We start from the raw sequence: 25250 nt of genomic DNA, 5'->3' as shown, positions 1-25250 counted from the left end.
CCCTTGTTCTGTGCTAACTGTCTGGTCTTCAGGACATGAAATGGTCGGGGCATCAATATCTGGTCGGAAGAATGAAGTGTTATCCAAATGTATATATCTATCATGCATTTAAATTTTCATAATGGATTTTGCGTATGATAATGTGTTTCCATGGCGGACTCTAGTTAATTATAGGTAATTTGTATGTAAGAAAATAGTTGGATTTCATAGTTACACGAAAATACCTATTTGCTTTTCATTGAACCAATCACGATATGTTTATCTATAGATCCAAAACGTATAAAGATAATTTTGTACGACTTTACTCATACCTCGCGGAGTCAGAGATTTTGTGTTTTGTGAACGTACGGTACTCTTGATCAATCAGATAGGTTGCTTACTTTATTACACGCAGACATATCCATACCCATGCTGTTATTTGAATGAACGTAACGTTGCTTACGCTGTATAATTACATTTCTGCTGATTCATTCATGAAATAGCAGCTAAATGTTTAGGACTATCGCAATAATTAAAAACATACGAATAGTGGAATACCTTCTGAACGAATAACGGTAAGGGTATCACGCAAATGGTGACCAAACACCTTTTGTATGATGCATTGAGATACAAAAAAAAACAAAACAAAAACGATGAAAGATCTTTTCTTCCTCAAAAACCGTAGAGAAATGGTCCAGGAATTAAAGATTACCAATCAAGTTAACTTAATCATGGCAGACCATGATAAGACCAAATTAGACAACTGTAGTGTTACTTCATGGCATTGGTAATTTGAGGGAGGCGGTTGGATTTCTAATGGACAAATTTATTTTCCTAGGTCATTCGGTTTCTTGAACGAATAGTACTTGCTATTATTAAATTTTGGAGTCATTTCAAGGACATCAACGTTATATGCAAATGTTGTTTTATGACGGTGATTTTACTGAACAACTGTGTTTTGTTTAATTTTTAAAAAAAATTCTAGCAATGATGTTCTTGAATACACCAATAGCGTCATCTCTGTGTAGGTTGATTTTATATTTGCAATATACCAGCTCAACTATGTTGAGAATACGCGGTCATAGTCTTTAAAATGCATCAACTACGACATGACTTCTAAATATTACGTCATATAAACTCCGGATTTTACATATCCTCAAATGGATTGTATTGCCAAATAGAAGTTTCTATCTTTGAAAGCAAAGTAATGCCATTAGCTTTATTTGAAATATGAGTAGGCTGCATACCAAAGTGACTTGAACTGTAGGGTTTGCAGATACGATGGCTACATATTAACGAAGAAAAATTTAATTAAAAAATTACATGTCACCTATTCTTCATTTATACGAAGTCATGAACAACTGTGTCATGAAATCCCAAAGGTAAGTATCAATGCACTACATGTACCTGAAACGCTGACTGTGAACGAGCACTGTTTAGTATTTCTATTGTGATCCGAAGCAATGTATGTGACAGTGGTATCACCGATATAGAACATATCGTACGGCTTGAAGTTGGAAGATATCGTCGGCGCAATACCAGAATTGTCGGAAGCATTCGGTTCCTGCCACGTAACTGTAGCCCATGATTGTCCGTCTGTGTTATTCTCTCTTATGACATTCGGGCAGTTTGTCCATATCGGGGAAGTTCTATCTCCTAGAATGACAAAAATGAAAAGGAATATTAGAAAGATGGAGAGAAAAAATGAATCACCGTTTATATTACATAACCCTTTCCGTACACACTCGTGTCCTAAGATATTCATTTTTGGTTGTGAAATAAGATAATGTAAGAAAAGACCAAATTGACACTGCCAGTTTGCATATTTTGTTCTCCGAAGCAAAGAAATTGAGTCAGAATACAACCCTGCGCTTACATTCAATGATTTCCTTGAAAATCGGGAAGACTTTTCGCCATCATGGCTATTCAAAGATTCATTTTGCAAATATTAATTCCATTTGGCAATAACCAATGACCTACTTTTGTGTCTGATATACATTCATTTATAACCTTAGTATAACAGCATGCAATATTAAACCATTTACGAAAATAACAAGCGAAAGACAACCAATAATAATAATGGGCTCTTCGGATCAAATAGAATTCGCTCTATCAATAACGCCATGGACTCACCATCACACTTAAATGATAGTGTTTCAAGAACTAATCCAAACTGAAGAGTTGAAGTCACAGGATTTACTACATGAGAAGACGAGAATAATATCCCGTGGGCAAAATGTACAAATTTCAAATGAATTGCATATTAGCGTAACGATTTCCCAGAATTATCGGTATCTAGTAGGATAAGCTCTGTAGGAGTTATTGTACAATCGAAGTCATATCCGACCACAGTACAATTAGAGCAAGATATTCAAGGTGCTATTGTGTTTAAGAATAAACGCGTACGCAATATATTACAAGGGCGATGGTATACCTGCTCTGGTGTGCTATGTTTACTCACTAAGAAACCTATGCTGTAAAATACTCGAGTATGTCTGTCCTTAATGTATTCGTGTTTGATATTCAACGGGAGTCTGGTTAGAGGTTGGCTTGTAATTTCTGGTAGTATGTTTGTCTTTATTACACGCCACTAACTCGAGGAAATAGAACCGGTTGTTCCGAGTCACTGCTTCGAGAAAAGTGATGTGAGAGTAATTTTTAAAGACTATTTCCTTAAGGGAACTTTCCCTGAGAAAGTACCAAGGAACGTGAGAATATGCTTTATGGTATCTGCAGCTTTGACATAATTGGGGATGATTATTGCTTGGCGTGATTTTCCAGTCCAATAGCGCAGTAACTTGAAGAGTAGGAAACAAAGAAGAAAGATTCTTTCAAGTGCGGTAATGTCTTTCGGAGAATATAGACTCAAATGACGACAATAAAAAGACATAGAAAAGAATGAAACTTTACGCCGCTAAAGATACTTAATTATTTGTCGTGAAAAAACATTTGTGATGAAATTCAAATTCTCTTTCGATAAACAATTCACTATAATCATAGACGGATCAGTGAAAATTTTCTTAAAGAAATAGGCAACAATATGGTAGTTATTTTAATTAGATTAATTATTCACCTTCTACAGTGACCGTAAAGTTACATGTTCCTACATTGTTCGACGCATCCGTAGCGCTACAGATGACTGTCGTGGCTCCATCACCGAAAACTGTTCCGGAAGCTGGACTGCATGTCACATTTGGTGTCGTTCCTGAATTGTCGATGGCAGACTCGCCACTATATGTAACAACTGCAGTTGTGCCAACGTTGACATTTTCGACGACAGTATCATTTGGACAAGTGACATCAGGGGCAATGTTGTCTGTGTGAACATAAATTACCATGAAAGCAACGAAATCACAGTAAATTGAAGCACGTGAACATTGAAAGCCGACCGTCTAACATATGGAATCCCGTTTGGGTTATAGTAAAATTTATATATCATTGTTAACCTTTCTTTGAGTATTACATATTGAAAATCAGTTAAATGTGTGATAATAAGATAAGAATCAAAGTAATATTGAAGCTTTCTTAATGAGAACAATAAAACTACGCCTCTGGCAGTGGCTGACAAATGTATTTATATGTTTTGTATTCTCTCTCTATACAGGGACCTATGTAAATTGCGATAGTGGCACAGTCAAATGTTGCTGTAATGTAACTATTTTCAAAGCAACAACAAAACTTTCAAAAATTTAATGTATTAAAGTTATGCAATCTTATAAAAGTGTTTGTTCTTAAGGAAGCAATATGTTCAGCTGATCTATTCTATAAATAACAGCAGTGGGTGGTAGTTAATGTGAGGTGGGGCACAAAATTAGTTAATATTTTGTGCATCAGAAATCTATGTGTAGTGGTAAAACACGGTGTAATTTTGAGGTCGAATTCTTTGTACACAGTTCCATAAATAGAGTAAAAATATACTTAAAGAAAGAGGAAATACTATAAAATATTTAATAGAACGAAATATTCACCTTCTACAGTGACCGTAAAGTTACATGTTCCTGTGTTGTTCGCCATGTCCGTAGCACTACAGATGACTGCTGTTTCTCCATCGGAGAACACTGTTCCTGAAGCTGGATCGCAAGTTACCGCTGGTGTTGTTCCTGAATTGTCGGTGGCCGACTCGCCACTGAATGATACAACTGCAGTTGTGCCACCATTGTCATATTCGACAGTCATATCAGCTGGACATGTTACAATTGGAGGAGTGTTGTCTGTGGGAACATAAAATATTAGTACAGAATGAAAACCATAGTGACAATCGGAGTGAATTGAAGCAGTTTTAGTCCGTGGCTGGAGGGGCCCACTGTGCACCCCTATAAACCTACTACATGGGTATTTTTATTCCTTAGGATCAGCTGAACTAGAAAAAACATGTTGACATTGTATATTTGGGGATGTGCTACCTTTCTGGGCTGGTTTTTGATTTGCATATGCCACGAAAAATGGCGAAAAATGGATAGGGGTAGTCGGTAATTTATCCGAAATAGCACAAACTTTACATTTTTGGAAAGCTCAGATATTGTTTGTTCTGAGAAATACCAACTTTAGCAAAACAAGTTTGTATACATAGAATAGGATGAGTTTAAAACGAATTTTTTTGACAATTTTGAATTTTTTACCAAAATACCATGTATCAATTGTGATTTACTTTTTATGAAGCAAAATTTTGACAGTTTTTTGTGTTTAAATTATCTATTGCGACATATTAAACAAGAAAAAAGTGTTAACATTAGATATTAAAATACACTATTTCTATGGTGTCAATTTCGAATTCCGTGTATCTGTATAGGGTGTGCAAAAGCGAGGGAAGGGGTACAACATTCTTTCCTTGATGAAGAAAACTGACCTGAAATCCCATATATCTTATAGTTTTAGAAAGCTTAGATACTGGTCTTTCTAAAATGCATAAGGTTTCAGTATAAAAATGTGACATCATAGAATTGGATGACTTTAAATCGATTTTTTGTGGGCGGGGGTAATTCAGTATTTTTGACCGGAAGAAAATATGACAACTATGATTTACTTCCAATGAAGCAAATCAAACAGATTTATGGATATTATTTACCTATTGCACTGTGCTGAAGAAGAAAGTAAATATCAAAATTAGGTATTTACCATGCAGTGTTGTTTCTAGTCACTAAACTTGCAAGTTTTGCTATACCGGTATAACGTGAATGAGCATTTTATTGGTATTATTAACTGATGCACAGCTATAGAAAGAATACTTTAAAACATACTCATATTGCCATTTTCTCCTCAAAGTAAATAGACTGTTGATGACTGTCTATTTTTATAAATTACTTTTCAACATTTTTCTATTAAAATAATTTTGATAAGATATATTTGGAAAATTTTCATTACTTCCTTGTCTTGCTGACACAGCAAGCATACCTATTTGGCCGTGGGCTAGAGGGGATCTACGTGCACCTCCCCCCCAAAAGGATAACAAATCTATATTTTTCAAAAGCCTAGGGATCCCTAGAATACGAAAGAGAATTTTAACAGAAAAACTACAGGGACTCAATAGCTGTTACTGTCATGCTTTGAAGGGTATCGCAAAATCGCGCTTTTGCGACTCAAATGCAATCTGTCAAACATGTCTTCTTGTAAGTCATCTGCTGAGCTTACTGTTTAACATGACCTAGCTTATGGGGTATCATTAGAAAGGTGATTTATACTTTTTGAGCATGACATATTTGAATATGCAATATCTTCTATAGTTTGCATGGAATAGAACCAAAATTTACCCTGTACTCCAAGGTTTATGTCGCATATTATTGTCAAAACTAAACGTAAATTCTACCAATTCTTTACCTAGAGATAATACAAAGGGCAATGCTTTGTACTTAATTTGTTTAATTTGCTACTGGTACATGTTAGAAACATTAAATAAACTTTTAACAGAAGAAATATTGGGATGGTGTAGCTGTAACAGTCATAGTTTAAGGGGTACCGCAAATTCACAGTATTGCCGACTCGCATTCATTTTTGTTAAACCTGTCTTCTTATAAATTGTCTGCTAATCTTCTTTTGTTATATAACGTAACTAGTGGGATATCATTAGAAAGGTAACTGATTTTTCTTTACAATGATGTATTGCATATATGCAATATCCTTTATAGCTTTCATAAAATAGGACCAACACTTAGCCTATACCCCAAAGTTTTATGTCACAAATTACTGTCAAAACTAATCTCAAATTCTACCAATTTTTTCCTGGACATATTACAAAAGGCAATGCTTTATATGAAATATATTTTAAATGCTACAATGACATGTTACATATATGAATTAGCCTTTAAACAGACAAAATATTGGGATTGAATGGGTGTTACTGGCATGTTTTGTAGGGTACAGTGAAGTCACAGAATTGCCGACTCGCACATGTTTTTGTTAAATGTGTCGTATTGTAAGTCATCTGCTGAGCTTACTTTTTACTATAGCCTAGCGTATGGGGTGCCATTAGAAAGATAATTCATTTTGCTTTAAATGACGTATTGTAATATACAATATCCTCTATAGTTTTCATAAATAGGACAAAACCTTACTCCCTATCCCAATGTTTTTTCGTAAATTATTTTCACAACAAGCATTTCATTTCGAAAAATTCTATAAAAACAGACAAACTTTGTATGAAATCTCTTTCATTCGTTAAAGAGACATTTCTAAACAATGAAAGATACCATTAACATGATAATTATTGTGATTTGATAGCTGTTAGCATCATGTTTTGAAGGATAGCAGGATATATGTTGCTGAAACTCGTAAAATTTTATTAAATAAGTTTGCAAGAAAGATATATGCCATCCTTTATTTTATACGTTACCAAGATTGTTGTATATCATTACAAAGAGTTTTATCACTCTTTATTTTAGCATATAAGTGCATTATTATCTTAAGTAGTAATGAAATAGCAAAACCTTGCCCTGGCCCTTAGTTTTATTTGCAAAGTACGTCTGTTCGAAAACTTACAATAGATGAAGTTTGCGAATTGTGGGTATTACCTATGTTTTGGTCCTATTTAATAAAAAGTGTAGACGACAGTGCATATTACAAAATATTGCTTTAAGCACAATAAATTGTCTTTCCAATGATAGCCCATAAGCTAGGTTATAGTAAAAAGTAAACTCAGGAGATGACTTACAAGACGACACATTTAACAAAAACACATACGAGTCGGCAATACTGTGACTTTACGGTACCCTTCAAAACATGACAGCAAATAAAATAGATTTCATACAAAAAATTACCTTTTGTAATATATCTAGGTAAAAATTCGGTAGAATTTGAGATTGGCAGTGACAGTAATTTGCAATATAAACTTAGGGGTGTGGGGTAAGTTTTGGTCTTATTTCCTGAACACTAAGGAAGATATTGTATATTACAACATGTCATATCAAAGAAGAATAAATTACCTTTATAATGATAACCCACTAGCCACGTTATGTTAAAAAATAAGCTCAGCAGATGACTTACAAGAAGACAGATTTTAAAAAAACGTATGCGAGTTGGCAATACTGTGATATTGCTATATCATTCAAAATATGACTGTTACAGCTACAGTATCCCGATATTTTTTCTGTTAAAAAGTTTATTTCAAGTTTTTAACATGTACCTGTATTAAATAATTAGATATTACTCCCTAATATTTTTCTTCGTTCAGCGAAGGAAAATACGAGTGACGTTATGACCGTGTCACCACGAGTCAAAGACGAGTGGTGACACGGTCATTACGTCACGAGTATTTTCCGAGCTGAACGAAGAAAAATATTAGGAAATAATATACTTATCACATGCACAAGCCAAGAATTCGTTAATTTTGAAAAGTAAAGAAGTTTTCCATAACGATTCCGCGTTTAAACTTTTGAACTACTTTAGGAATAATATCAATACGCCGTGCGCAAGTTGTCAATCATTTCCAGTCGTCCGTCGCGTGAGCGAGGAGCACGGCGTTCACGTTCGTTCGTGTATGGAGCAAATGCCAGACGACCTCTCGGTCTACACGTACCTTCCGCAAAGTTATACACTATTTTAAACATAGCATAGACCTAGAAATTTACCTCAGACGAAGATACGCTATTTTTGTGGGACAAAATCGACTGAATCTCGACGGCGCATATACTGTAAACGTCGCGCCCGATCCTGGTTGTAATGCTTACGGAATCCACGGTAACGCGACCAGTTTCGAGTTCGTTGTTCCGCAAATTATTTATGTAGTTCCTTCGGAACTTACAGGCGGTACACTCTTGTGTATACATTTTTCGAATTATCATTGTCGTAGTTTGAGAAAATATCAATTTCATTTCATGACTTTTTGAGGCCTGGACATCGCACTTGACCCCCTTATGCAGTGGAAACCGTATGTATACCACATGAAAGTGCACAGTGCGTCGAAAGTTCAAGGCGGGGTCTATACGAATACGAACCCCCGTGCATATTGGCGACAAAACTAAAACACGAGGACTCAAAATTTGCCCAGTTGATGTATTTTGTCATACTCTAGTAATCATGACTAATGTTAGAGTATGACAAAATACATCAACTGGGCAAATTTTGAGTCCTCGTGTTTTAGTTTTGTCGCCAATATGCACGGGGGTTCGTATTCGTATAGACCCGCCTTGAACTGACGAACAGGATATAAGACTAGATACACAGAGTTATCTGAACTTTGGAAAAGTGCAGGAATGCATGTACACAAATGGTTGTCAAATTCAGAAGGAGTTTTGGAGCAGATACCAACCAAAGACAGAGCATTTGAAGTTGATATAGACAAAGGTAATTTGCCTTCAATGAAGACACTAGGAGTATGGTGGATAGCTGAAGAAGATATGTTCACTTTCAGAGCGAATCCTCCCGACCAGAACTATGATATTACTAAGCGCAGTTTTCTGAAGAAGATTGCAACATTATTTGATCCGTTGGGTTTTCTTGCGCCATTTATCATCCGAGCAAAAGTACTGCTTCAAGAAATGTGGGTAAATGGCCTAGATTGGGATGAAAACCCTGACAATAATCTCACCTTAAGAGTTCGTAAATGGTTTGATGAATAGGCAGATTTGGAGAAAGTCCAAGTTCCAAGATGTCTCCAATTACGTACTGAAAGGAGCAAGTGTCAGTAACACTACATGCGTTTATGGATGCTTCACAAGACGTCTATGGTTTTGTTGTGTATGCCAGATATAAATATCAAGACACCTCAGTTTCTTGCCGCCTGGTAGCTGCTAAAACCCATGTAGCTCCACTAACAAGCACAAGTATTCCTCGTTTGGAGTTGAATGGTGCAATCCTAGGACTGAGATTGGCAAAAAGAAGTATTTGGTATTGATATTCATAACACAATATTCTGATCTGACAGTATGAACGTTCTGTGGTGGATACAAGGTTGAAATCGAAGGTTTAAGCCTTTTGTCGCCAACAGAGTAGGTGAAATCGACATTTCGTCATGTCCCGAACAATGGAGATACATTTCAACAAAGGAGAATCCTGCTGATTTGGTAATTCAGGGAAATGACGGCCTCAGAGTTGGCCTGTTAAGAATCTTGGTGGAAAGGTCCAGAGTTTCTAGCATTATTTGAATCGGACTGGCCCATAAATCCTGTCATTAAAGGGGCAAATTCAGATGCTGAAGTTGTGTATCCTACCGATTGAATCCTGTAAGTTTTTTTCAAGTTGGACACGATTTACAGGAATTCAAGCATGGGCGTGCCGCTTTTTTGGACAATTCTAGATTGCCAAAAGAAAATTGACCAGAGGAGAATTTGGCAATGATGGTTACGGGAATGGCTACCAAGTTTGAATGCAAGGAAAAAATGGTTGAAGTCCCAGAAAGACCTACAAGTAGATGATGTGGTGTTAGTGGTATCTCCTGATGTACAACGTGGATGTTGGCCCTTGGGAAGAGTTACTGAGGTACATCCTGGTGCTGATGGACATGTGCGCATAGTCACTGTAAAAGTTGGTCGTAAAAACTGACTCGACCAATCACCAAAGTGTGCCCACTGGAACTGTGAACTTTGTACATAGACATTGAACATCAGAAAAGTTGAAACTAAAGGAGTAATCATTTCTGAGTTTATTCGAAATACGTAAATCTTGATTTGAATAACTAAATTTTCATCATGGATTATGAACATTGGCAGACAGAATCAACATGTTTACACATATTGATGAGGGGGAGAATGGAGAAAAGGACAGTTCATTCCTCCACTGAAAATTTGCATTTGAATAGCTCACTCTAAATTTGAATATAAGAGTGTCTTTAAAACCCCAGAAAGAGTTTTCTCTGTAAAGGTTATATGGTTATATGCTTGAAATGGTTTCCAAATGGTCGAAATGAAGTATTGATGTGGAAAGATTGTACTTTTTCGCAAAAGATTGAATGCTTAATTTTTATTGCAACTAAATACTTAAAAGCCGTTGCATCTAACGGACGTCCGTAAATGAAAGGAATAGGGTGAAGATGAGGATGCATTCATTATAACCATTTTTCTTAAGAGCACAGAATGGCACAGTGTTATCCCATTTCCTAAGTCTCATGTTAGGGTTCCAGGACCACTTAATGTGTAACCAGTATCACAAGTATATGTCACTGTTTGTCCATGTGAGTAGTCATCACCATTTTTCTGACCGTTTGATGGCGCCGCATCATGATCAGTACAGTCGTCAGCTGTAGTATTAAATACATGTTAATGAATTTCGAGGAACAAGTAAATTGTGATAACTAATCCATCGCACCAACTTCCAATCGAGTGTTTAGATTGACATTTCATTATAAGATTAACTAATTTTAGTTTGACTGTTTTTTAAGGCTTTACTGGACATGATTTCTTATGCCACTTGACAAAATGCTTGATACACGTTCAATACATTTACGTATATTGACGTGTATGGAACACGATATTAATTGTATACGTAACGTATATCTTTGTGTATGCAACATTTCAATACATAAATGCACGCAGCGCATATCTATGTAGAACAAGAGAATACATAATGCAGATCTTTGCACACCAAGCGTACACTGTATTTAGGTATTTTTATTAGTATATGTACCTGAATACTTAACGCATATGACACATATGCTTTAAGTATAAAGAAATTGGCCAGTGAGCATATCCGCATATGTACACTGACGAAAACAATAGCGTAAACTAGATAAATTCTATATAAAATTTCTTTTACCTGAACAAGTTGGCACAGCATTATCCCAATTTCCTAAGTCGCATGTCAGAGTTCCAGCACCACTTAATGTGTAACCACTATCACAAGTATATGTCACTGTTGTCCATGTGAGTAGTCATCACTATTTTCTGACCATTTGTTGGTGCCGCACCAGGATCAGTACAGTCGTCAGCTGTGGTATTAATTGGGTATATGCATTGATAAGTTTCTCGACCAAGGTAAAATTGTTATATTTAAATACCATAACCTTTTTAAATAGGGCATTTAGAATGAAATTTGTATCAGTAGATGAACTACCCCTAGTTTGACAGTTTTATAAGTCTCTATAGGACATGTCTTGGGATTCATATCCGCATATGTACTTCGATGAAAGAAATAGGGTACACGAGATAATAAATTGTCGTTAAGAATTTCTCTTACGTAAACAAGTTGGCACCGCATAATCCCAATTTCCTAAGTCGCATGTCAGGGTTCCATCACCACTTAATGTGTAACCAGTATCACAAGTATATGTCACTGTTTGTCCATGTGAGTAGTCATCACCATTTTTCTGACCGTTTGTTGGTGCCGCACCAGGATCAGTACAGTCGTCAGCTGTGATATTAAGTATACATATTGATGAGTTTCTCCACAAAGGTAAATTGTTATAATTAAATGTTGTAACATCTTAAACTGGAATTTAGAATGAAATTTGAATCATCAAATTAGCTAATTGACATTTGAGTGCTTTTCCTGGACTTTAAAGAACATGTCTTCGGATTCATATTCGCATATGTACTCCGATGAAAGCAATACGCTTCATGTGATGATACATTGTCTGTAAGAGTTTCTCTTACGTAAACAAGTAGGCACAGCATTATCCCAATTTCCTAAGTCGCATGTGAGGGTTCCATCACCACTTATTGTGTAACCACTATCACAAGTATATGTCACTGTTTGTTCATGTGAGTAGTCATCACCATTTTTCTGACCGTTTGTTGGTGCCGCACCAGGATCAGAACAGTCGTCAGCTGTGGTATTGAGTATACATATTGGTGAGTTTCTCAAAAAGTTAAATAATTATAAATAAATATCATACTATTTTAAATGAGAGTTTAGAACAAATGTAAATTTGTTAATCTGATGATAGAAAAAATTTCTATCATCAGATTAACAAATTTACATTTGTGTGATTTTCCTGGACTTTAAAGAACACGTCTTCGGATTCTTATCCGCATATGTATTCCGATGAAAGTAATAGGGTATGTGAGGTGATAAATTGTCTATAAGAGGTTCTCTTACGTAAGCAAGTTGGCACAGCATAATCCCAATTTCCTAAGTCGCATGTCAGGGTTCCAGCGCCACTTAACGTGTAACCAGTATCACAAGTATATGTTACTGTTTGTCCATGTGAGTAGTCATCACCATTTTCTGACCGTTTGTTGGAGCCGCACCAGGATCAGTACAGTCGTCAGCTGTGGTATTGAGTATACATATTGGTGAGTTTTTCAAGAAAGCTAAATTGTTATAACTAAAGATCAAACAATTTTAAAAGGGGTAATTTAGAATGAAATTTTTTATCTTAAGAAGAATTTCTTTTAGTTTGACTGTTTTTAAGGCTTTACAGGACATGGCTTGTGTTGCATATCAGCATACATGACAGCTTGCCCATACAAATTTCTGCTAGTGCTTCTGCCAGCTTAATAAGTTAGTGGGTGTGTGTGTCAATATGTACTGACTGATAACATGAATTTATATTGACACCTAAACCAAGCATGGCTAGTGATTGGACAGAAATGCCGTTCCACTTATCACGATTCGAACACCCTACCAAGTGTAACATTTGTTTTTTGGGTCCTAAACGCTATTTTCAGTACAACTTTAGACACGAGCTGAGCACAATCACCTAGGTTTTTTAGAGAAAGCATAACATTTTTTTATCGGCGCTTTACACTGTGTCGCATGCTTTTTCAAAGAAGCAGGTCTTTAGTCAACATTTTAAAACCAGTACTGATGCTGAACGAATATGACTAGAAAGGCTATACCACAAGGAAGCAGCAGCATCCATCTATGCAGTCGTAGTTCTCGTTTTTTCCGGACGATTATGGATTGCAACGGGAAAACTCCGATTCGTGCAACGGAAAAGAGTTTTTCCGTCGCAACGTACGAGAGCTACAGCGACATATGAGAAAGAACGATCATCATAATTTGAGTCTTGTTGGTTGAGTTTTAAGAGAAACTTCGTCACTTGAAAGGAGAGATCTGAATTCTTGTTAATGAAATCGAAAACTTTAGTGTATACACAGTCCTTCAGAACACGACTGGTTTGTCATAGCGTAATACTATCAGTAAAATTGTCCAAGGTTTATTGGTGGAGAATGGAACAAAATTGAGACATTATTCTTAAAGTTGGCCGCCAATGTTAGCCGTCAGTTTCGTACAGTCTCCGTATGTTCCCGACGTTACACGGGCTAGCCGGCATCAGAGCATTTTTCTGTTTATCTGTGGTTTAATAAAGTGAAAAAGTCAGCATATCAAACTTAGACTACAATATATCAGAATTGGACCACATATATATCTCACATGGATATACAAGGCTTACATTAGATAAAAGATAAAAACAGTAACCGCCGGCTAAGTACAAAGCTGGGATCGAGGTACGGGCCCGGATATGGGCTGAGCGAATCTTTGTCCCGGGGAACTTACAAACAGGCGAAATTGGTCAGGCTTTATTTTAGTGTAATGTCCTATTGGCCGAAATGTTCTGCAACTGTGAATGCCGAACCCTTGTCATAACAACGAAGAAACACATCAGTTTTGTAGTCATTCAAGTCACTTGAACTGGACCATTGATACATGTCATGCCGTCGTACCGATCGACACGATCGAGAGCGTAGCACTTGTCGCTGACGTGTAATGCATACCATACAATGTCAGCTTTTTGCGCACGGAAATAAGCAAGCGCGTTCATGATGACCGTTGTTTGAGGGACTGTGGGAGTTAAATACTCGAAATTATCGTGTGTCGCAAAGCATTTCTTTTCGTTTCGAGACATTATTCTCAAAGTTGGCCGCCAATGTACTTTACAACATAACATGCACTTTTAATAGTTTGCTAGTATCCGTTTCAAGTCAATGGACAAGGGACTCATTATTTGGTGTCGCCGTTTTCAACTACCGAAAATCCAGTCGTTCTAGACTGACCAGGTGGGAGTGTAGAGAAAAACGTCGAAGAGCAAAGTGTAGAACTTGGGATAAAGTGGAGATAATTGTTTGCGTTCCTGCCAGCCTTACCCGAAGCATTCATTATAGCTTTATCGCCCTCGTCCACGCTGAATATTCATAGACGTGGTGGCTATCCGATTCTAGGGGCCTGAACTGGATAGTGTCCACGTCAAATTTGTAGGGGCAAAAGCTGGAATGTATGTACCGTTATCAACGTATTAGGGTACACGAGATGGTGAATTGTCTATGAGAGGTTCTCTTACGTAAACAAGTTGCACAGCATTATCCCAATTTCCTAATTCGCATGTCAGGGTTCCAACACCACTTAATGTGTAACCAGTATCACAATTATATGTCACTGTTTGTCCATGTGAGTAGTCATCACCATTTTTCTGACCGTTTGTTGGTGCCGCACCAGGATCAGTACAGTCGTCAGCTGTGGTATTAATTGAGTATACATATTGGTGAGCTTCTCAAAAGAGCTAAATTATTATAACAATATACCACACTAATTTAAATGGGAGTTAAGAATGAAATTTCTATCATAAGATTAGCAAATTGACATTTGTGTGATTTTCCTGGACCTTAAAGAACGCGTCTTCAGATTCATGTCCGCATATGTACTCTGATGAAAGTAATAGGGTATGTGAGATGATAAATTGTCTATAAAAATTTCTCTTACGTAAACAAGTTGGCACAGCATAATCCCAATTTCCTAAGTGGCATGTCAGGGTTGCATCACCACTTAATGTGTAACCAGTGTCACAAGTATATGTCAATGTTTGTCCATTTGAGTAGTCATCGCCATTTTTCTGACCGTTTGTTGGTGCCTCACCAGGATCAGTACAGTCGTCAGCTGTGATTTTAAGTAAAAATATTGATGAGATTCTGAAATAAGGCAAATTGTTATAACTAAATATCATACGATTCTAAAAGGGAATTTTGAATTAAATTCTACTTTAAGATCAGATAATTGACTATTGACTGGTTTTCTTTACTTTAAAGAACACGTCTTCAGATTCATGTTCGCATATGTACTGTGATGAAAGTAATAGGGTATGTGAGATGATAAATTGTCTTTAAGAATTTCTCTTACGTAAACAAGTTGGCACAGCATAATCCCAATTCCTAAGTCGCATGTCAGGGTTCCAACACCACTTAATGTGTAACCAGTATCACAATTATATGTCACTGTTTGTCCATGTGAGTAGTCATCACCTTTTTTGACCGTTTGTTGGTGCCGCACCAGGATCAGTGCAGTCGTCAGCTGTGGTATTAATTGAGTATATTATTGGTGAGCTTTTCAAAAAAGCTAATTTATTATGACTACATATCACACTAATTTAAATGGGAGTTAAGAATAAAATTGTTATCATCAGTTTAGCAAATTGATATTTGTGTGATTTTCCTGGACTTTAAAGAACACGTCTTTAGTTTCATGTCCGCATATGTACTCTGATGAAAGTAATAGGGTATGTGAGATGATAAATTGTCTATAAGAATTTCTCTTACGTAAACAAGTTGGGACAGTGTTATCCCAATTTCCTAAGTCGCATGTGAGGGTTCCATCACCACTTAATGTATAACCAGTATCACAAGTATATGTCACTGTTTGTCCATGTGAGTAGTCATCACCATTTTTCTGACCGTTTGTTGGTGCTGAACCAGGATCAGGACAGTCGTCAGCTGTAATATTAAGGATACATATTGGAGTGTGTTTCATGAAAGGTAAATTGTTACAACTAATAATCGTAAAATTCAAATCGGAATTTAGAATGAAATTCGTATCGTAAGATTAGCTTTTTAATATATGACTGATTTTCCAGGACTTTACAGAACATGTCTTCGGATTCATATTCGCATATGTACTCCGATGGAAGTAATACGCTGCATATGATGATAAATTGTCTGTAAGAGTTTCCCTTACGTAAACAAGTAGGCACAGCATAATCCCAATTTCCTAAGTCGCATGTGAGGGTTCCAGCACCACTTAATGTGTAACCAGTATCACAAGTATATGTCACTGTTTGTCCATGTGAGTAGTCATCACCATTTTCTGACCGTTTGTTGGTGCCGCACCAGGATCAGTACAGTCGTCAGCTGTGGTATCGAGTGTACATATTGGTGAGTTTCTCAGAAAAGCTAAATTATTATAACGGAATATCACACTAATATAAAAGCGAATTAAGAATGAAAACTGTGTATCATAAGATTAGCAAATGACATTTGTGTGGTTTTCCTGGACTTTAAAGAACACGTCTTCAGATTCATGTCCGCATATGTACTCTGATGAAAGTAATAGGGTATGTGAGATGATAAATTGTCTTTAAGAATTTCTCTTACGTAAACAAGTTGGCACAGCATAATCCCAATTTCCTAAGTCGCATGTCAGGGTTGCATCACCACTTAATGTGTAACCAGTATCACAAGTATATGTCACTGTTTGTCCATGTGAGTAGTCATCACCGCTTTTCTGACCGTTTGTTGGTGCCGCACCAGGATCAGTGCAGTCGTCAGCTGTGGTATCGAGTGTACATATTGGTGAGTTTCTTAGAACAGCTAAATTATTATAAAGGAATATCACACTACTATAAAAGCGAGTTAAGGTGAAGTACTACGAATTACGTCAAAATTAGGTTGTGGTGTCATTTTCTTGAAACTTTGCACAAATATTCTTGGAAGTTATGCAAGTGCAAAAATGAAATAAAAAATGGGGGTCACCACGCTCGTTTCCATGGAAACGGACGTTAAAATGGCGTCGTCAGAAATAAATAAAAATGATATAATTCACTTAAACTAAAGAAAGCAATTATAAAACGCTTAGCAAATGAGTTAATTTTAATAAATACCAAGACTTAAGATCCATATCTATCGAATGTATAGTTTTCATGATGTTTGTAAAGAAATTTTAACATAAGTATCGATTACAAAATGACGATATCGAAATTATATCACTACATAATTTTCGAACTTTCTTCCTGTCGCTTTGAATGGTGTCATTTTGACCAAACTTGGCGAATAAAATCCTGACAGAATACCATTTAGTTTACACTTTTAATAAAAGGGTGTCACCACGCTACTTTTTACAATATCTCCAGTTGAATGGGTAATATGCGCCATGTAAATGGGAGAGAAATGTTAATTTTCGCTCATATTGAATAAAAACCAGCTTCCTAGGGGGTCAAAATATGACAAGGTTATAGGTCACATGTATTTCTAAGAGACTGGGTCAAAAAAATTAGGTAAAAGCCCAATTTCAACAATGACAGGTGATGTTAAATACATGCGCTACAAAATAACCCATTTGCGGCAGGCTGGAGTTAAATCTGCGCAGAAACGTTCTAAAGCGTGTGCGCGTCCGAATTCGTCGCGCTTTACCTTAAAAATGAAATTTCTATCATAAGATTAGAAAATTGACACTTGTGTGATGTTCCTGGACTTAAATGAACATGTGTTCGTGTTAATATCCGCATATATACTCCGGTGAAACCTATATGGTACACGAGATGATAAATTGCCTATAAGAGGTTCTCTTACGTAAACAAGTTGGCACAGCATTATCCCAAACTCCCAAGTCGCATGTGAGGGTTCCATCACCACTAATGTATAACCAGTATCACAAGTATATGTCACTGTTTGTCCATGTGAGTAGTCATCACCGTTTTTCTGACCGTTTGTTGGTGCCGCACCAGGATCAGCACAGTCGTCAGCTGTGGTATTGAGTATACATATTGGTGACGTTCTCAAAGAAGCTAAATCATTATAACTAAATATCACACTAATTGAAAAGGGTGTTAAGAATGAAATTTCTATCATAAGATTAGCAAATTGACATTTGTGTGATGTTCCTGGACTTAAACGAATATGTGTTCGTGTTAATATCCGCAATATACTCCGGTGAAACCTATATGGTACACGAGATGATAAATTGTCTATAAGAGGTTCTCTTACGTAAGCAAGTTGGCACAGCATTATCCCAAACTCCAAAGTCGCATGTCAGGGTTCCATCACCACTTAATGTGTAACCAGTATCACAAGTATATGTCACTGTTGTCCATGTGAGTAGTCATTACCATTTTTCTGACCGTTTGTTGGTGCTGCACCAGGATCAGTGCAGTCGTCAGCTGTGGTATCGAGGATACATATTGGTGAGTTTCTCAAAAAGCTAAATTATTATAACGGAATATCACACTAATTTAAAACGGAGTTAAGAATGAAATTTCTATCATAAGATCAGCAAATTGACATTTGTGTGGTTTTCCTTGACTTTAAAGAACATACGTTTGGATTCATATCCGCATATGTATTCCGATGAAAGCAATAGGGTACACGAGATGATAAATTGTCCATGAGAGGTTCTCTTACGTAAGCAAGTTGGCACAGCATTATCCCAAACTCCTAAGTCGCATGTCAGGGTTCCATCATCACTTAATGTGTAACCAGTATCACAAGTATATGTCACTGTTTGTCCATGTGAGTAGTCATCACCATTTTTCTGACCGTTTGTTGGTGCCGCACCAGGATCAGTGCAGTCGTCAGCTGTGGTATCGAGGATACATATTGGTGAGTTCTCAAAAAAGCTAAATTATTATAACGGAATATCACACTAATTTAAATGGGCGTAAGAATACAATTGTTATCATAAGTTTAGCAAATTGATATTTGTGTGATTTCCTGGACTTTAAAGAACACGTCTTCAGATTCATGTTCGCATATGTACTCTGATGAAAGTAATAGGGTACACGAGATGATAAATTGTCTTCAAGAATTTCTCTACGTAAACAAGTTGGCACAGCATAATCCCAATTTCCTAAGTCGCATGTCAGGGTTGCATCACCACTTAATGTGTAACCAGTATCACAAGTATATGTCACTGTTTGTCCATGTGAGTAGTCATCACCATTTTTCTGACCGTTTGTTGGTGCCGCACCAGGATCAGTGCAGTCGTCAGCTGTGGTATCGAGGATACATATTGGTGAGTTTCTCAAAAAAGCTAAATTATTATAACGGAATATCACACTAATTTAAAACGGAGTTAAGAATGAAATTTCTATCATAAGATTAGCAAATTGACATTTGTATGATTTTCTGGACTTTAAAGAACATATGTTCGGATGCATAACCATGTATATGTCACTGTTTGTCCATGTGAGTAGTCATCACCATTTTTCTGACCGTTTGTTGGTGCCGCACCAGTATCAGTGCAGTCGTCACCTGTGGTATTAATTGAGTATACATGGTGAGCTTCTCAAAAAGCTAATTATTATGACTATATATCACACTAATTTAAATGGGCGTTAAGAATACAATTGTTATCATAAGTTTAGCAAATTGATATTTGTGTGATTTTCCTGGGCTTTAAAGAACACGTCTTCAGATTCATGTCCGCATATGTACTCTGATGAAAGTAATAGGGTATGTGAGATGATAAATTGTCGTTAAGAATTTCTCTTACGTAAACAAGTTGGCACAGCATTATCCCAATTTCCTAAGTCGCATGTCAGGGTGCAGCACCACTTAATGTGTAACCAGTATCACAAGTATATGTCACTGTTTGTCCATGTGAGTAGTCATCACCATTTTTCTGACCGTTTGTTGGTGCCGCACCAGGATCAGTACAGTCGTCAGCTGTGATGTGAAGTAAAAATATTGATGAGATTCTGAAATAAGGCAAATTGTTATAACTAAATATCATACGATTCTAAAAGGGAATTTTGAATTAAATTCTACTTTACGATCAGATAATTGACAATTGACTGGTTTTTCTTTACTTTAAAGAACACTTAAAACGTATATGTACTCCGATAAAAGTAATAGGGTACATGAGATGATAAATTGTCTATAGGAGTTTCTCTTACGTAAACAAGTTGGCACAGCATAATCCCAATTCCTAAGTCGCATGTCAGGGTTGCATCACCACTTAATGTGTAACCAGTATCACAAGTATATGTCACTGTTTGTCCATGTGAGTAGTCATCACCATTTTTCTGACCGTTGTTGGTGCCGCACCAGGATCAGTGCAGTCGTCAGCTGTGGTATTAATTGAGTATACATGGTGAGCTTCTCAAAAAGCTAATTTATTATGACTATATATCACACTAATTTAAATGGGCGTTAAGAATACAATTGTTATCATAAGTTAGAAAATTGATATTTGTGTGATTTTCCTGGACTTTAAAGAACACGTCTTCAGATTCATGTCCGCATATGTACTCTGATGAAAGTAATAGGGTATGTGAGATGATAAATTGTCTTTAAGAATTTCTCTTACGTAAACAAGTTGGCACAGCATAATCCCAATTTCCTAAGTCGCATGTCAGGGTTGCATCACCACTTAATGTGTAACCAGTATCACAAGTATATGTCACTGTTTGTCCATGTGAGTAGTCATCACCATTTTCTGACCGTTTGTTGGTGCCGCACCAGGATCAGTGCAGTCGTCAGCTGTGATATCGAAGTAAAAATATGATGAGATTCTGAAAAAGGCAAATTGTTATAACTAAATATCATACTAATTTAAAAGGGAATTTAGAATGAAATTCTACATTAGATCAGCAAATTGACATTTGTTGGTTTTCTGTACTTTAAAGAATACTTGAAAACGCTATATGTACTCCGATGAAAGTAATAGGGTACATGAGATGATAAATTGTCTATAAGAAGTTCTCTTACGTAAACAAGTTGGCACAGCATTATCCCAAACTCCTAAGTCGCATGTCAGGGTTGCATCACCACTTAATGTGTAACCAGTATCACAAGTATATGTCACTGTTTGTCCATGTGAGTAGTCATCACCATTTTCTGACCGTTTGTTGGTGCCGCACCAGGATCAGTGCAGTCGTCAGCTGTGTTATCGAGGTTACATATTGGTGAGTTTCTCAGAAAAGCTAAATTATTATAACGGAATATCACACTAATATAAAAGCGAATTAAGAATGAAAAATGTGTATCATGAGATTCGCAAATTGACATTTGTGTGTTTTCCTGGACTTTAAAGAACACGTCTTCAGATTCATGTCCGCATATGTACTCTGATGAAAGTAATAGGGTATGTGAGATGATAAATTGTCTTTAAGAATTTCTCTTACGTAAACAAGTTGGCACAGCATAATCCCAATTTCCTAAGTCGCATGTCAGGGTTGCATCACCACTTAATGTGTAACCAGTATCACAAGTATATGTCACTGTTTGTCCATGTGAGTAGTCATCACCGCTTTTCTGACCGTTTGTTGGTGCCGCACCAGGATCAGTGCAGTCGTCAGCTGTGGTATCGAGTGTACATATTGGTGAGTTTCTCAGAAAAGCTAAATTATTATAAAGGAATATCACACTAATATAAAAGCGAGTAAGAATGAAAATGTTGTATCATGAGATTAGCAAATTGACATTTGTGTGTTTTCCTGGACTTAAAGAACATGTTGTTCGGATTCATATCCGCATATGTACTCTGATGAAGTATTAGGGTATACGAGATGATAAATTGTCTTTAAGAGTTTCTCTTACGTAAACAAGTTGGCACAGCATTATCCCAATTCCTAAGTCGCATGTCAGGGTTGCATCACCACTTAATGTGTAACCAGTATCACAAGTATATGTCACTGTTTGTCCATGTGAGTAGTCATCACCGTTTTTCTGACCGTTTGTTGGTGCCGCACCAGGATCAGTGCAGTCGTCAGCTGTGGTATCGAGTATACATATTGGTGAGGTTCTCAAAAAGTTAAATATTATAACGGAATATCACACTAATTTAAACGGAGTTAAGAATGAAATTTCTATCATAAGATTAGCAAATTGACATTTGTGTGGTTTCCTGGACTTAAACGACATACGTTTGGATTCATATCCGCATTTATTCCGATGAAAGCAATAGGGTACACGAGATGATAAATTGTCTATAGAGGTTCTCTTACGTAAGCAAGTTGGCACAGCATTATCCCAAACTCCTAAGTCGCATGTCAGGTTCCATCACCACTTAATGTGTAACCAGTATCACAAGTATATGTCACTGTTTGTCCATGTGAGTAGTCATCACCATTTTTCTGACCGTTTGTTGGTGCGCACCAGGATCAGTGCAGTCGTCAGCTGTGTTATCGAGTGTACATATTGGTGAGTTTCTCAGAAAAGCTAAATTATTATAACGGAATATCACACTAATATAAAAGCGAATTAAGAATGAAAAATGTGTATCATGAGATTCGCAAATTGACATTTGTGTGGTTTTCCTGGACTTTAAAGAACACGTCTTCAGATTCATGTCCGCATATGTACTCTGATGAAAGTAATAGGGTATGTGAGATGATAAATTGTCTTTAAGAATTTCTCTTACGTAAACAAGTTGGCACAGCATAATCCCAATTTCCTAAGTCGCATGTCAGGGTTGCATCACCACTTAATGTGTAACCAGTATCACAAGTATATGTCACTGTTTGTCCATGTGAGTAGTCATCACCATTTTTCTGACCGTTTGTTGGTGCCGCACCAGGATCAGTGCAGTCGTCAGCTGTGGTATCGAGGATAATATTGGTGAGTTTCTCAAAAAAGTTAAATTATTATAACGGAATATCACACTAATTTAAACGGAGTTAAGAATGAAATTTCTATCATAAGATTAGCAAATTGACATTTGTGTGGTTTTCCTGGACTTTAAAGAACATACGTTTGGATTCATATCCGCATTTGTATTCCGATGAAAGCAATAGGGTACACGAGATGATAAATTGTCTATAAGAGGTTCTCTTACGTAAGCAAGTTGGCACAGCATTATCCCAAACTCCTAATTCGCATGTCAGGGTTCCACACCACTTAATGTGTAACCAGTATCACAAGTATATGTCACTGTTTGTCCATGTGAGTAGTCATCACCGCTTTTCTGACCGTTTGTTGGTGCCGCACAGGATCAGTGCAGTCGTCAGCTGTGTTATCGAGTGTACATATTGGTGAGTTTCTCAGAAAAGCTAAATTATTATAACGGAATATCACACTAATATAAAAGCGAATATAAAGAATGAAAAATGTGTATCATGAGATTCGCAAATTGACATTTGTGTGGTTTTCCTGGACTTTAAAGAACGCGTCAAGACGTCTTCAGATTCATGTCCGCATATGTACTCTGATGAAAGTAATAGGGTATGTGAGATGATAAATTGTCTTTAAGAATTTCTCTTACGTAAACAAGTTGGCACAGCATAATCCCAATTTCCTAAGTCGCATGTCAGGGTTGCATCACCACTTAATGTGTAACCAGTATCACAAGTATATGTCACTGTTTGTCCATGTGAGTAGTCATCACCATTTTTCTGACCGTTTGTTGGTGCCGCACCAGGATCAGTGCAGTCGTCAGCTGTGGTATCGAGGATACATATTGGTGAGTTTCTCAAAAAAGTTAAATTATTATAACGGAATATCACACTAATTTAAAACGGAGTTAAGAATGAAATTTCTATCATAAGATTAGCAAATTGACATTTGTGTGGTTTTCCTGGACTTTAAAGAACATACGTTTGGATTCATATCCGCATTGTATTCCGATGAAAGCAATAGGGTACACGAGATGATAAATTGTCTATAAGAGGTTCTCTTACGTAAGCAAGTTGGCACAGCATTATCCCAAACTCCTAAGTCGCATGTCAGGGTTCCATCACCACTTAATGTGTAACCAGTATCACAAGTATATGTCACTGTTTGTCCATGTGAGTAGTCATCACCGCTTTTCTGACCGTTTGTTGGTGCCGCACCGGGATCAGTGCAGTCGTCAGCTGTGTTATCGAGTGTACATATTGGTGAGTTTCTCAGAAAAGCTAAATTATTATAACGGAATATCACACTAATATAAAAGCGAATTAAGAATGAAAAATGTGTATCATGAGATTCGCAAATTGACATTTGTGTGGTTTTCCTGGACTTTAAAGAACACGTCTTCAGATTCATGTCCGCATATGTACTCTGATGAAAGTAATAGGGTATGTGAGATGATAAATTGTCTTTAAGAATTTCTCTTACGTAAACAAGTTGGCACAGCATAATCCCAATTTCCTAAGTGGCATGTCAGGGTTGCATCACCACTTAATGTGTAACCAGTATCACAAGTATATGTCACTGTTTGTCCATGTGAGTAGTCATCACCATTTTCTGACCGTTTGTGGTGCCGCACCAGGATCAGTGCAGTCGTCAGCTGTGGTATCGAGGATACATATTGGTGAGTTTCTCAAAAAAGTTAAATTATTATAACGGAATATCACACTAATTTAAAACGGAGTTAAGAATGAAATTTCTATCATAAGATTAGCAAATTGACATTTGTGTGGTTTTCCTGGACTTTAAAGAACATACGTTTGGATTCATATCCGCATTTGTATTCCGATGAAAGCAATAGGGTACACGAGATGATAAATTGTCTATAAGAGGTTCTCTTACGTAAGCAAGTTGGCACAGCATTATCCCAAACTCCTAATTCGCATGTCAGGGTTGCATCACCACTTAATGTGTAACCAGTATCACAAGTATATGTCACTGTTTGTCCATGTGAGTAGTCATCACCGCTTTTCTGACCGTTTGTTGGTGCCGCACCAGGATCAGTGCAGTCGTCAGCTGTGTATCGAGTGTACATATTGGTGAGTTTCTCAGAAAAGCTAAATTATTATAACGGAATATCACACTAATATAAAAGCGAATAAAGAATGAAAAATGTGTATCATGAGATTCGCAAATTGACATTTGTGTGGTTTTCCTGGACTTTAAAGAACGCGTCTAAGAACGCGTCTTCAGATTCATGTCCGCATATGTACTCTGATGAAAGTAATAGGGTATGTGAGATGATAAATTGTCTTTAAGAATTTCTCTTACGTAAACAAGTTGGCACAGCATAATCCCAATTTCCTAAGTCGCATG

The 25250-nt window shown here is 36.8% G+C and overlaps 1 long non-coding RNA gene across 1 annotated transcript; it reads right to left on the bottom strand.

The window, feature by feature from the left end:
* Nucleotides 1–11166: 11166 nt before the first annotated feature.
* Nucleotides 11167–12608, bottom strand: LOC139127961 (uncharacterized). The gene is made up of 4 exons (XR_011551162.1): nucleotides 12442–12608; nucleotides 11997–12170; nucleotides 11581–11754; nucleotides 11167–11332 (listed from the first exon to the last, which is right to left on the bottom strand). It is a non-coding gene; the product is annotated as an uncharacterized lncRNA (long non-coding RNA).
* Between the last annotated feature and the right edge of the window lie 12642 nt (nucleotides 12609–25250).

This window comes from Ptychodera flava, unplaced genomic scaffold (genome assembly GCF_041260155.1).
Source record: "Ptychodera flava strain L36383 unplaced genomic scaffold, AS_Pfla_20210202 Scaffold_39__1_contigs__length_1403739_pilon, whole genome shotgun sequence".
Taxonomy (NCBI): Eukaryota; Metazoa; Hemichordata; class Enteropneusta; family Ptychoderidae; genus Ptychodera; species Ptychodera flava.
The sequence above is the reverse complement of the archived record's forward strand: the minus strand, read 5'-3'. Positions and strand labels throughout refer to the sequence as shown.